General features: G+C 38.9%; 1 pseudogene; it reads right to left on the bottom strand.

The window, feature by feature from the left end:
- Positions 1-13,828: 13,828 nt before the first annotated feature.
- Positions 13,829-14,264, bottom strand: LOC122738182 (annotated as a pseudogene).
- Between the last annotated feature and the right edge of the window lie 1,237 nt (positions 14,265-15,501).

The following is a 15,501-nucleotide window of genomic DNA, read 5'->3' as shown; positions in this document are numbered from 1 at the left end:
AAGAGAAATCCATTAAGAAGATTATAGGGTCATAAATTTAGAGCTAGAAGGGACCTTAGAATCTATCAAGTGCAATCTTCTCACTTTATAGATGAGGAAACTACAGTCTAAAGTGTCTTGCCCAGGGTCATTCATCTAATAAGTGTCTCAGGTGGGATTTAATGTAAACTATGTATTGGAGAGAGAATAGATTAGAGACAGAAAGACTTGATAGGTCATTACAGTAATCAGGAAAAAAAGAGATGATCTGAACTCTGATGGTTGCAATGGGAGAGAATGGATGAGAGAGTTGTGGGGAATATAGAACCTATAGGTCTAGACAACAGGTTAAATATAGTGATTGAGGGAGAAGGAAAAGTAAAGATGATCCCAAGGGTGACTAGAAATATAATGGTGTTATTTAAAAAGAATTTTTAAGGGGACAGCTTTGCCAGAAAGATGAGTTCAGTTTAGGACACGTTGAGTTTAAGTATAAGCAGGTCACCTAGATAGAAATATCTAGTAATTTCACTCCTCCATGACTTTGTTTAAGAAATATCATGGTGATGTAGATTGAGAATTGACTTTGGATTCAGGAAAACCTGGATTCAGATTTTGCCTCTGACACTGGTATAAAATGAGTAAGTCACTCAACATCTCAGAGCTGCCTGGCAATTTATTAATGCTATTTTCTGTACCAAGAGTTCCTCACATCAGTGAAATCACAACAGAAAAGAAGGAATACCCTGCAAGTGACAACTGTTTCTTAACTCATTCATGGGTACAGGAGCAACAAATTCCACCCACAATCCATCCATGACCTCTATCAGAAAGTAGTATCTGACACTGGTGTGTATGGCAGTGCTAATGATTGTTTTTTCCCATTCCCCTGTTAGTTTTGTTTGTTTGTTTGCTTGGTTTTTTGCGGGGCAATGGGGGTTAAGTGACTTGCCCAGGGTCACACAGCTAGTAAGTGTCAAGTGTCTGAGGCCGGATTTGAACTCAGGTTCTCCTGAATCCAGGGCCGGTGCTTTATCCACTGCGCCACCTAGCTGCCCCCCATTCCCCTGTTTTTAAGTCATTTGTCTAAATAGAGCAAGAGAATCTAGGTAAGACCTAGTATCATAAAGGGCCTCTACCTCTGTTGTCTGTTCATCAGCTAAACCTGATCCTCATGTATTAGTGTATTTTCTTTTTCTTTTTTTTTTTTTGTTTGTTTTGGTGAGGCAATTGGGTTAAGTGACTTGCCTGGGGTCACACAGCTAGTAAGTGTTAAGTGTCTGAGGCAAGATTTGAACTCAGGTCCTCCTGAATCCAGGGCTAGTGCTCTATCCTCTATCTACTGCGCCACTTAGTTCCCCCCCCCCTTTTTTTTTTGGTGAGGCAATTGGGGTTAAGTGACTTGCCCAGGGTCACACAGCTATTAAATGTCAAGGGTCTGAGGCCAGATTTGAACTCAGGTCCTCCTGAATCCAGGGCCAGTGCTCTATCTACTGTGCCACCTAGCTGCCCCTCCACAGTGTATTTTCAAGAAACACTTCTCTGAGGAACTGATCCTAGGAAGGTAGGCTTTGTCTTCTATATCCCTGATGTAATGATTGGAATGATGCCACCTGCTGGAGACTTACTGCAGGGTACTCTGCCATGAGGAGAAGGCGTCTGAGGGCAAGACATGCGGCTCTTTGGCATAAGGAAGTGACGTTTGCTTGGAGCAAGAGGGGGCGAGGCTAGCGCTCTCGCTTTCTTTTGTCAGGACTCTGGTTGAGAGTGGAGCTAGGAATGCTCTCTCCCTTTAATAGATAGATGAATCTAGGCCTTTCTCTCTTTACCAAATTCTTATTCTTCTTAATAAATGCTTAAAAGTCTAACTCTTGCTAAAGCTTATAATTTATTGGTGACCACTCATTAGATATTATAGACAGACTGGCTAGAATTTTAGCCCCTGTTTCCTTGATGAAACACTGAAGAACAGTAAACTATGCTGGCCTTCTCTAGTTGTATGGAATAGTTACTTAGAATTTGGGGATAGAAGGGAAATTATCTAGCTCACCTTTTACAAAGGGAAAAAAAAAAACAAACAACCCAGGTCCAGAGGTTGAGTGACCTCAGGTCACATAGTAAGGAGACCTGATGAGTTCAGCTTCTGCTTGAAAACATCCAATGATAGGAAGCCTGCCTCCTGAGAACACTTAGTTTAGTGTTGGACAGCTCTAAGTATTACATCAAGCTTGATTCTGCCTCTACAATTTCCACTTACTGCTCCTATTTTTGTCTTTTGGGACCAAAAAGGATACATCTAAGTGCATTTCCACATAATAGCATTTCAAGTACTTGAACACAGCTATCATGTCTTCTCCATATTAACCATTTCCAGTTCTTTCCAATGATTTTTGAATTACATGCTCTCTAGCTTCACCATCCTAGTTCCCCTTCTCTGGATAACCCTTAACATATCAAGATAAATCCCTAAACTGATGCACTGAATTCAACATAATACCACAGATATGGTCTAAACAGTGTAGAGTATGATAAACTCCCTCATCCTGTACTGTAGCTAGATTGCAGCTTTTTAAGCTGCCATATAATATCATTTCCTTTCTTGATAGGGTTACTAAATAAGTGGTAGATTAGAGGAATGTTGTAAACATGGTTTGCATAGACTTTTACTATGATAAATTCACAAATTTTATCATACTATTCTTTGGAAAGGATAGAGGAGAGAGATGGGCTAGATGGTAATATAATTGGATGAATTCAGAATTTAGTTGATGGCTAGTTTCCATGTGTAGACAATAAGGCTTCCATGTTAACTTGGCAAAAGCTCTCCAGTGGAGTACCTCAGGGATCTATGCTTGGTCCTGTGGTGTCTAATATTTTCATCAATTGTTTGGATTAAGGCACATAACATAGTTATCAATTTTTCAGATGACAAAACTAGAAGGGATAGCTAATACACTGAATGTTCAGATCTCAAAAAGATCTTAGCAGATTAGAACATTGAGCTGAATATAAGGTGAAATTTAATAGAAATTATAGTTGGGCTTTAAAAAATGACTTCACAAATTCAAAATGGGGAAGGTGTGACTGGAGACTTCATTTGAAAAAGATCTGATGGCCTTATTGAACTGCCAACATAAGTTAGTAGTGCAATTAAGGTGCTTCCTGCCCCCCCCCCCAAAAAAAAGCTAATTCAATCTTAAGCTGCATTTTAAAAGGCATGGCATCTAGAACTAGGAAGATCATAGTCCTTCCTGGCACCATGCTTTAGATAGAACATTGAAAAGATGGAGAATAGCCAGAGGAGAGCACACAGGATAGTGACAGGTTTTCAGATCATACTGTGTAAAGATTGGTTGAAGGAACTGGATTTGTTTATCTAGGAGAAAACTTATGGCAAAAACATGACTGCTATCACATGGAAGAGATAAGGACTGCTTCTCTGAGTTCAGAACTAGGAGCAATGGGTTGTAGTTGCAGAGGCAAATTTAAGTACTTCCATTGCCAAGATGGCAGAGTGAGAAAGGAACCCTCTGAAGCCCTCCCAAATTCCCCTCCAAACAACTTGAAAACTGCTTCAAAATTGATCTAGAAGCAGAGAAGCAGCTTACTAGCACAGTCTGTCTTACAGGGGTAGAAGGGGAAAGAAGTTGGAAAACAAAAGCAGCCAGCCTTGCAGAAGGGGGCCTGTGGCAGGACTCTGAGTCTGGGACAATTTACCAGTGAGGCTCTACCCTCCTGCCTGCTAGGCATGCCAGCAGTTTGCAGCACAACAAAGCCCCACCCCAAGCACAAGCCACTTGCCAGGCCTTGACCCTTTTGCTACCAGTAGTAAAGCTCCACCTCAGGGCTGGACAATAGCAAGATCTTACCCCAGGGCTCTCCTGCAGAGAGGCCTTGTTTCCATAGCAACTCAGCAGGAGAGCATTGCCCCTGGGGAAGACCAACAACAGGGTTCCTCCCCCAGGGACAATCAACAGAAAGACTTTCCATAGCAACTTGGCAGACCAGCAGAAAAAAACCTACACTCCAGGAAATTCAACAGGCAGCCCTACCCCTTAGTACAATCCAGAAGGGAAACATACTCTCTAGTGCAAATAAGCAGCTAGTTCCTGAATCGCAGTGAAAGCCAAGACACTGAGCCCCAGCACAAAAATCTTGGAACAGTGCAGGACCAGAGCCCAATTCTCACATAAAAACAATAAGTCATTAAATACACAAAAAAACCCCAAGCAAAACCCAACCAAACAAAAAAGAACTTTAATACAGAAAATTACTGTGGTAATGGAGGATCAAGGCACAAGCTTAGAAAATAGTGTCAAATAGCTACATGTGAAGCCTCAAAGAAAAATGTAATTTGGTCTCAGGCTCAAAAAGAACTCCTGGAAAAGCTTAAAAAAGGATTTGAAAAAGCAAATTAAAGAAGTAGAAGAAAAATTGGGAAAGGAAATGAGAGAATTGCAAGAGAGTCATTAAAAAGTCAACAGCATGAAAAAAGATATACAAAAATTTACTGAAATAATTCCTTAAAAATAGAATCTGCCAAATGGAAAAGGAAGTATAAAAGCTCACTGAAGAAAATAATTTCTTAAAAATTAAAATTGAGCAAGTGGAAGCTAATGACTCCATGAAATACCAAGATACAATAAAACAAAATCCAAAAAGTAAAAAAAAAAACATAGAAGAAAATGTGAAATTTCTCATTGGAAAAACAACTGACCTAGAAAAATACGTCCAGGAGAGATAACTTAAGAATTATTGGATTATCTGAAAGCCATGATTTTAAAAAGCCTGGAAAACATCTTTCAAGAAATTATCAAGGAAAACTGCCCAGATATACTAGAGCCAGAGGGAAAAAGAGAAACAGAAAGAATTCACCATTCATCACCTGAAAGAGATCCCAAAATGAAAACTCCTAGGAACATTATTGCCAAATTCCAGAGCTTATAGATCAAGGAGTAAGTACTTCAAGCAGTCAAAAAGAAGCCAATTAAACTTTATTTAAGGAAGAGCTTCCTGGGGCAGCTAGGTGACACAGTGGATAAAGCACTGGCCCTGGATTCAGGAGTACCTGAGTTCAAATCCGGCCTCAGACAATTGACACTTACTGACTGTGTGACCCTGGGCAAGTCACTTAACCCCCATTGCCCCGCAAAAAAAAAAAATTAAAAAAAAAATGAAGAGCTTCCTAATAATTTAGAGCTATCCATAAATAGATAGGCTTTGGAAGGTTCAAAGTCTTTAAGCTAAAGTTGGAATACTACTTATTGAATATGTTGTAGAGGGAGGTTCTTGTTTGGATATGGGTTGGAGCTTCCTGCTCTGAGATTCCATAATGTTAAGCTTGAAGTGTAATTTTTTTTCATACAAATCTGTCTAGCTATTCCTCTTCCATCAAGTACTTAAGCAGCTGTGTTTTTGAACCTCTATTTAATATAATTTTACTAGATTTTGCCTAGGGTTCTAATCTGTTGGCATCTTTTTGAATCCTGACTCTGTCATCCAGACTTAGCTTCCAGCTTTGTGTCATTTGCAGAATTGATAAATATGTCAGCCATTCCTTTATCCAAGACATTGGAAAAATGTTGAACATTGTTAAGGCCAGGAGCAAATCACTAGGACCTCCTCCCATATTGACTTGAAAAAGAGAACCAGGCAAGAGCCTGAGCCAGTTAAGTGATTTGAGTTTGAGGGAAAGGAAAGAGGAATTGGTGCTCACCTCAGAACTAGCCCCAGACTAGCCTAGGTAGATGTATATATGAGAGAGTGGTTCTTCCTCCAACCTCCCTCAGCCTATTTGGTTTCATAAATGGATCAGAAGTTGATTCCCGGGGCAGCTAGGTGGCACAGTGGATAGAGCACCAGCCCTGGAGTCAGGAGGACCTGAGTTCAAATCTGGCCTCAGACACTTAACACTTACTAGCTATGTGACCCTGGGCAAGTCACTTAACCCCAATTGCCTCACTAAAAAAAAAAAAAAGAAGTTGATTCCCCTCTTTGTTTTGATTTCCCAATCTATAGAAATAAGATTGAATTAGCACAGTAAGAGCATAAAACTGAGTCAGGAAAAAGGTTTGCTCCTTACGTTCATCATTTACCATGTGATTTAGCAGGCCAGATTTTTTCCCTCCTTTTAGATAGCATTTGTCTTCTTGGGTATGTAGGTATGTAGGTAGGTTATCAGTATGCCTCTGTAAATATGTGTAGGTTTTATAGTGGAATACTATGTATGTGTAGAATGTAAGTATCTAGATTCTCAGTAGATTGTGTATTGATTTTGTCTGAGTGTGGAGATTGTGTCTTTGGTAGTAGATTTATGTGTATAAATTGTATGCATGTATGTGAAGATCAGCTAGTATATTGGAGATTGTTCTGTGCAAGTGCAGATTGTGAAAAAATTGTTAATTTTGTGTGTGACTATAAATTGTTTTTTTGTAGATTTTGCATATGTATGAGTTTGCAAGGCCATGAAGATTGTGTATATGTGTGTATAGGTCATGCCTGTGTGCTTGCATGTTTAGATGGACACTAGATTTCGCACCTCCAAACCCCTTCATTCCACAATACTTCACCTTTTGGCAATAAATGCATGCCATTAAAAATAACAACAACCAGTGTGTTGAATGTTGTAACGATTGGAATGACGCCACCTGCTAGATACTTACTGTAGAAGAGTTCTGCCCATGAAGGGAAGGTCTTTGAGGGCAAGACCAGGAGTCAGGAAGTGACGCGGGCTAGTGGGAGGAGGAAGGAAGAGACTGGCGCTCAGTCTCGCGCTCTTTCCTGGGGACGCTGGCGGAGAAGGGAGCTAGAAATGTGCTCTCCCTTTAATAGATAGGAATCTAGGCCTTTCTCTCTCTTTACCAAACTCTTATTCTCCTTAATAAATGCTTAAAAGTCTAACTCTTGCTAAAGCTTATAATTTATTGGCGACCACTCATTGGATATTTTAGACAGTTTAGCTAGAATTTTAACCCTTAACAGATGGCTGACCACGAAGAGGAAAGCTAAACCTCAGTCTTCTTCTGATCTTCTGGTTGGGTAAGAAATTTCCCCTCCCTCTCCCTTTAACTGCTAAGTACTGGCGTACTGGCTGTGTTTTCCTTTAAATTTTTTCGAATGGACCTTTTAAACTCCCTAATTATCCTATTTTTGATTTTAGTCTGTTTAACCAGACAAATGGGAGATAAGATCATGTTAATGCTTTGTTTTTGTGGATTTTCTATTTTTCTTTTTATTTTTGTTAAAAGAGCCAGCAACTTACTCACACAAGGAAATATCTCTCCCTCTCCCAACTATGCTTTTTCAGAGAAACCTGAAGAGATTCCCGCAGCTTTTCCCAGTTCTAACAGTAATTGTTGCTTTAATTTTGCATGCCTGGAGGCAATGACCCACCCTCTAGAAGCTTTTAATCCCCTAGCACCTGGAGGCAAAGTGGGGGAAGAGGAATCCAGGCCTGAGTTCAAAATCAAGTCTGATTCAGATTGCTCTGGTCCCTCCCCTCCTCTCCAAACCCCACCCTCTACTCCTCCCATGGCCAAGCCCATTGCTTCCCCTGCCTGGGAAGTCCAGAGATTTGATGCGCATGCTCAACTTTCTCTAACTACATTTGCAGCTTCAGGCTCAGCCCTTCCCCAGCCTGGCTGTGCTTCTGAGACAACTTTAGAAAACCCTTTAAATTCCAGATATGCTCGATTTGTTCATAATTTTGCTAACCTGCTTTTGTCTTTAATTAGTAATCTTATAAAGCGTTTGTATGGTGAAAAGCCCGACAGACAATATAGAGGGGTTAAAGAAGAAAAACTTAAGCTGAATAAGAATGACAATCATCACCATAGTTCAAGACTCCGCTTCTTTTGCCATGGAAGGGTACATATTTTACAGAAATGTAGAAGTAAGCAGCAAGGTATTGATATGAGTATTGGGGATTTTAGATATCGGAATCAAAAGTGTTCTGAATTCACTCAGAGTATTAATGTCAGTTCAGAGGTTACATAGGATTTCTATGCTATTACATCTACATTTTGAAATTAATGGTATGGGTTTATTTTCATAGAGATTTTCATGCTTTTGAGATTGTGTTTTATACTTAGTTTTTAAAACAAGGAGAATATTTGTAGAAACTTTTTATGGTCATGTGATCAAGTTTATATTTTATAATACTCTTATATTAAGTTCACATTCATTTAGACTTCATTAGTTTGAATTTCATTGTCTTTTATTGTTCCATGTGTATTTTCTTATATTCATTTGTCTATCTAATTTTGAAACATTGCAAGATGGTTTTGATTTCATAATGCAATGTTAATTCTAGGAGTATTGTGCTCCCATATTCTGAGTTGTTTGTTTTTGTTATTTTTTCTCAACTGATTATTTGATCAAACTCTTTAAAGCATTTCCCTGGCAAATTGGTTGCCATGGCAAGTGTAAATTGATTCTAGAAGTATTATTTTTGATAAGCATATTCCAAAAAAAAAAAAAAAAGAGGGGAACATTTGTAAAAGTTGTCTTTGAGATTGTGTTGTGCTTTAACTTGTATTTAAATATGTTCAGATTTTTCAAAAAAGTAATTGTATACTAAGTTAAAAAAGGGGTATTATTTGAAATTGTTGCATAATTATATATTGTGTTCTGAGTCAAGATGTATTCACATTTTTTGCAATCATTTATTATCCTCAATTTTTAAATCCATATGAGACTTGGATTATGGGAACTTATCATTTAAGACATTAATTGCCTTTATTCTGAGTTATCAGATGCCAGTTGGCCAAGATGCCATCCAATCACAAGAGGAATACATGCAAGAGCAGACACTGAACTGTCACATGAGGGGAGAAATGCATGAAGTCAAGGTATGGCCGAGGGAACGGCTTTTGACTAATGTTGAGGTTGGATTCTCTTGGTTTAATATTTTATTTTATTTTTCCCCACAATATTGTACAGATGGCTGGAAGTATTCATCCCACCCATCTCACTCCTACACCTGGCTTCTATGCTCCCTCCTATATGCCTGATGCCATGGACATCTCAATCCCATGCATCTGATTAAGTCTGACTCAGTTTCTTCCAATATGTTCGGTGGCATGGACATATATTCCATCCACCTATTTTAAGCCTGGCATACTGTATGGGCAGTACATATTGCTCAAGTGTGGGAATGCTCATATCCCATCATTTCTCTGTTCTTTTATGGTAACCCCCATAATTATCTCAGGTGTCATGATAAATAACAGTGTTGAATTTGGCCTTGACACCTGTTACCAATTATATTAGATTTTCTAATTTCTCATAATGGCATGAGGATAATTAGGCAGATGATGCAAAAAGTGATGAAACAAAGATAAAAATTATTTTTAAAAATTAATATCGCAGCAATTGTCTTCTCAATTACTCTCCATAAGGGGGGACTATAATAATAATGTAATTTTAAAGAATGGTTCAATTTTTGTTTTATTGTATGTTTCACGTGTTAACAACTAAGATTCTGTATTCCCTTAGACATGTTTTTGAGAACTTTCATTGTTTGATTTGATTATTGACAAAGCTATTTTAAAGTTGTATTAAGCTCAATTTTGTAGGAAATTTCCTGGCTGATTACCAGTATCCACACATCAACCCCTGAAAAGACTTCCATTCCACGACTACACCTAGAGGACATCTGAGAAAAGACTTTCAGAGACTTTAAATGAACAGTTTTGATTTGTTGTTTTTGTTGTTTTTTTTCTCTTTCTGTTATAATATACACCATCTGTAACATGTATTCTCTGCAGAGGCCCTCCCTTTGCAAGACTAATGTCAAAGCGTCGGTTCATGAGGACAAAAAATCGCCCCTCTGGACAAAACTTTCCTCTCTTCCTTTTCTATATTGTTGTTCACATATTATTAGTTAGCAATAGTTATTATATTGTTTTTACTGTTCCGTCAAGGAAACATTTTGTTTCTTGAGGAACAACAGGGGGGACTGTAACGATTGGAATGACGCCACCTGCTAGATACTTACTGTAGAAGAGTTCTGCCCATGAAGGGAAGGTCTTTGAGGGCAAGACCAGGAGTCAGGAAGTGACGCGGGCTAGTGGGAGGAGGAAGGAAGAGACTGGCGCTCAGTCTCGCGCTCTTTCCTGGGGACGCTGGCGGAGAAGGGAGCTAGAAATGTGCTCTCCCTTTAATAGATAGGAATCTAGGCCTTTTTCTCTCTTTACCAAACTCTTATTCTCCTTAATAAATGCTTAAAAGTCTAACTCTTGCTAAAGCTTATAATTTATTGGCGACCACTCATTGGATATTTTAGACAGTTTAGCTAGAATTTTAGCCCTTAACAATGTTATTCTGTCCAACAAAAATACCCAAACTTTAAGTTTTTCTTTGGGGTAAAATAACTCATATTGGACTATTTTGTACCCTAACCCTTCCTGGGGGCAGAATGGCAGGACCTCTAACTGAGAGCTTCCAGTTTATCAATCACCAAGGATTTAAGAGATCCTTTGGGCTAGATAATTTCAAAGATCCCTTCTTGCTCTATGATCCAATAACTATGACTGGTCAGGGTTGCAGAGTACTCAAATATGGCTTTATGAAAATGGATTTCCGAGGCAGCTAGGTGGCGCAGTGGATAGAGCACCAGCCCTGGAGTCAGGAGTACCCAAGTTCAAATCCGGCCTCAGACACTTAACACCTACTAGCTGTGTGACCCTGGGCAAGTCACTTAACCCCAATTGCCTCACTAAAGAAAAAAAAAGAAAATGTATTTCACCATCTAGTAGAAATAATTCTACTGAGGAGTTGGAGAACAATCTTTAGGGTAGCAGAGGATAGGAAAGTGCTATATTAGGAATTCAGACATTCTCATAATCTATGAACACTTCCCCCTCCTCTGAGTTCCTATAATTTTCTCCTTAGTATTCTTAATACCCTCTGAAGACCATGGGGCTCACAATTTATGGAATTTGTAAGGTAGAATGAGTAGAGGGCTTATCATCATATTATTCAGTGGCAGTAGTCTGACAAGAGACTGACTAGGTCCCACAGTGACAATCACTCACATAGAAGTGGTTCGAAGGGTCTACACTCAGAAGGTATCCTTCCTGACTCCTGTCAGAGTTGCCTCACTCAAGTTACAGTCTCTTCACAACTCCTCCAGCTTTCAATAGTGTTAGGAAAACAGCCTAACCAGAGCCAAAACTACAGTAGAATCATTGGGGCTTCCTGACCCCACAGCATCAACAGAATTTGTAGTCTTTGAACAGCTTAGAAACTGGGTTTAGCAGCTTTTAACAAGATGAAAATTAGAAGGTACTAGATTGCTCAATTTCTATCCCAACTGATCTCAACCTAAGTTATTTCCTACCACTGTCTTAGCCCCATCAGAACTGTCATCACAATGTTCCAGGGTTCTGAATTTATTTTAAAAGTCTATTTCAGGGGTAGCTAGGTGGTGGATAAAGTACCAGCCCTGGATTCAGGAGGACCTGAGTTCAAATCCGGCCTCAGACACTTGACACTTACCAGCTGTGTGACCCTGGGCAAGTCACTTAACCCCAATTGTCTCACCAAAAAAAAAGTCTATTTCAGCGGGTAAAGCACCAGCCCTGGATTCAGGAAGACCTGAGTTCAAATCCGACCTCAGATACTCTACACTTACTAGCTGTGTGATCCTGGGCAAGTCACTTAACCCTCATTGCCACCCAACCCTCCCCCCAAAAAACGTCTATTTCAGAGTGATTATCAGTGTGGGACCTAGTCAGTTCCTTGTCAGACTAATGATACTGAATAAAATGCTCTATCCACTGTGCCACCTAGCTGCTACATGTAAGCACTGGTTAAAGAGTATATCCACCCAACCCATCCTCCAAGATATTCCCAACACTATTGTCAAATATTTCAGGAAAATGATTTACATTCATGGCTCCCCTTGTTCCTATACTACCCAGTCTTTAAATACATCACAAACATCATTGCTTCATTTCCTTTTTCTTTTTAATTTGAATATATTTTGTTTTGTTAAATATTTCCCAATTGCATTTTTTAAATTTTGAGTCCCAAATTCTCTCCTTCCCTTCCTCTACCCCTTGAAAAGGCTTGCAATATGATATTGATTATACATGTGAAGTCATGCAAAATATTTCCATATTAGCCATGTTGCAAAAGGGAAAAAAGAAAAAAAAAGAAAGAAGGAGGAAGGAAAGAAGGAAGCAAGGAAGGAAGGAAGATAGATGAAAAAAGAATCCTTCAATCTGCACTCAGAGTTCATCAGTTCCCTCTCTGGAAGTGGATAGAAGTTTTCATCCTGGGTCCCTTGGAATTGTCATGGATCACTGTCTTGATCAGAGTAGGATAGCTTTATTTTCAAAAATGGTTTTTAATAACAATCAAAAGTTGATACTTAGAAGTTAGAATACATCTGACAGCCTGCTACCACTTCCCAATAGTATACATTCTAATAAAAACTGAAAACATTGCCCTTGTTGCAACAACCTGAGTCAAGGGATAAAACACAAAGAAAAAACAAAAGAATAAAAACAAGGAATAAAACTGTTTTAGATCAGAAATGTTTCCGAATGTTTCAAGGGAAAAATACTTTCCATTAAAGGCTCTAGTAATGATATTTGTTTTCATGTATATAATTTAAAAGATAATCTTTGTTGTGTCTTAAACTAAAGTTTATTTCTCAAATTTTCTATTCATTACATATTGTTACATACAAAAGGAAAAAAGAACACTTCCACATTTTCGTATACACAACAGAACATAGAGGATTCAATATAAAACCATAAATTCCAATTTCAGACTGTTTGCTTTTAAAAAAAAAACAACTATGTAATAAATACTACACATTGTTTTCAATATTACCTAACTTTTCTGTGCTTCCTTCTAAGTTTTCTTTTGTTCTCTGCTGTACACTTTTTGTTTTTTTCTCTCCCTCCCCATCTCATCCTAGAGAAGGCTACAATTAAACATTAATATATACATATGTGTGTATATATACACATACATACATATTTACATATACACATATACATATATGTAAGACCATACGTATTATTGTGAGACTATTATTACCAGGGACCCCCTGCTGAGAGAGCATAAGTTGTCCTTCCTCTTTTGGCGGTGTGAGGGTTAGCCTTTCTAAGGTTGATTCAGTGTTGGGAAGTTACCTTGCCTCAACACGAGACCACCCTCAACTAATCAGCTTGAAGCAGTGTGTAAGGCTGTTCGTTTTGTCAGTCGGTGGTTGGAACCTCGTGGTGGTAGCAGAAGAAGGAAGCCAGGTTCAACTCTGATCTCTCCTCTAGGGTAGATGGGTTTTCCTGTTCTTTCAGTGACACGTGTTCTCTCTTTGCTAACCTCTAATAGACTTTAATAAATGCTTAATACCTAAACTGTTGCTGAAACTTCTAATTTATAAGTAAATCCTAGCTAGCTTTCCCCACACTGGGGACAGGTAAGGTGACCACACACATTTGGTTTTATCCATCACACTATACATATTTCTAATTGTCAGTTCTTTCTCTCGAGTTAGATGGCATCTTCCTTCATAGGTCCAAGCTTTCCAAGTTTTTTCTAAAATCAATCAACTCATTATTTTTTTTCCTTTTTCTTTTCTTTTCTCTTTTTTTTTTTTAACGAACAAGGCAATTTATTAATGAATCTGGTGTCCTGTCTTATTTATTTATTTATTTATTTTTTTCTACTTTTTTTTTTTTTGCAGGGCAATGGGGGTTAAGTGACTTGCCCAGGGTCACACAGCTAGTAAGTGTCAAGTGTCTGAGGCCGGATTTGAACTCAGGTACTCCTGAATCCAGGGCCTGTGCTTTATCCACTGCGCCACCTAGCCGCCCCCATGGTGTGTTCTGTCTTAATGTTTCTTGTTGGCAGTGGCCACCTGTCCAGCGATTCTGTCTAGGTTTCTCTGTCTCTGAGGTGTCAGTTTCTGGCCCCCATCCTGGTCCTTCTCCACCATCTTGAGGCCTTCCAGGGCCTGCAGGACCCTCTGAGCCACACTCTTGGAGCCTCTGCTGAAGTGACTGGGCATGACCCCATTGCGCTGGTGCCTGCCATAGATCTTGGTCATGGATCCCACCCCTGCCCCACCTCAGAGGTACATGTGGCTGGAGGTGGAGGCAGCCTGGGTGTAGAACCATTTCTCGTTATAGGGTGCCAGCTCCTTGTGTTTGCAGCTTGACCGTGTCCACCCATTCAGGGACTTTCAGCTTCCCTGACTTTTTCAGGAAGGCAGTCAGGGCCTGGAGGAACTCCTGCTGGTTCATGTCCTTCACAGTGACTCCGGGCATTGTGTGGGCTCCGTGCGGTCAGCCAGGGGAAAGGGAGAAACAGGCAACTCATTATTTCTTGTAGCACAGTAGTATTCTATCACAATCATACCACAGCTTGTTTAGCCATTTTTCAGTTGAAGGGCATCTATGCTTTTAGCCAATCTGATAGGTGTAAGATAATATCTCAAAGTTGTTTTGATTTGCATTTTTCTAATTGATAATGATTTATAGCACTTTTTGTCATATGACTAAATATAGTTTTGATTTCTTTATCAAAAAAATCCCTGTTCTTATCCTTTGACCATTTATCAAATGAAGAATTACTCATTCTTTTTTTTTTAATTAAAAATTTTTTTTTTTTTAGTGAGGCAATTGGGGTTAAGTGACTTGCCCAGGGTCACACAGCTAGTAAGTGTTAAGTGTCTAAGGCCAGATTTGAACTCAGGTACTCCTGAATCCAGGGCCAGTGCTTTATCCACTGCGCCACCTAGCCACCCCCATTCTTATAAATTTAACAAAGTTCTTTATATATTTAAGAAATGAGACCTTTATCTGGGAGATTGTATGAAAATTCCCCCCTATTTTCCTTCTAATCTTGGCTACATTTGGTTTTATTTGTACAAGAACTTTTTAATTTAATATAATAAAAATTATCCATTTTACACCTCACAGTGCTCTCTGTGTCTTGTTTGTTCATAAGTTGTTCTCCTATCCATGAGTCTGATAGGTAATAGGTTCTATGTTCTTCTCATTTTCTTGTAATATCTCCCTCTATATATAGGTCAGGTATCCATTTTTACCTCATCTTGGTAGATGTTTTTTAAGATATTGGTCTATACCCAATTTCTACCAGACTGCTTTCCAGCTTTCCCAACACTTTTGACCAAATAGTGAATTCTTATCCCCCAAACTTAAACCTTTATGTTTGTCAAACACAAGGTTACTATAATCCTTTATTACTGTGTATTATATGTCTACTCTATTCCACTGATCTCCCTTTCTATTTCTTAAGCATTCCCAGATACTTGCAATATTTACTGCCTGGTCATGTAGTTTGAGGTCTGGTACTGCTAAACCTCCTTCCTTCACATTTTTTCATTAGTTTCTTTGAAATTCTTGACTTTTTATTCTTCCAAATGAATTTTGTTATTATTTTTTTCTAATTCACTGAAAGAATTAAATGTCCCCTCCTCAGTAGGCAGGATACATTATTCAAAGGCTTGGGGGCTTCTTCTCCCCTGACCCCCCCACCTCA

Source organism: Dromiciops gliroides, chromosome 1, assembly GCF_019393635.1.
Source record: "Dromiciops gliroides isolate mDroGli1 chromosome 1, mDroGli1.pri, whole genome shotgun sequence".
In the NCBI taxonomy this organism is placed as follows: domain Eukaryota; kingdom Metazoa; phylum Chordata; class Mammalia; order Microbiotheria; family Microbiotheriidae; genus Dromiciops; species Dromiciops gliroides.
Note: the sequence above shows the minus strand (reverse complement) of the source record. Positions and strands in the feature narration are given on the sequence as shown.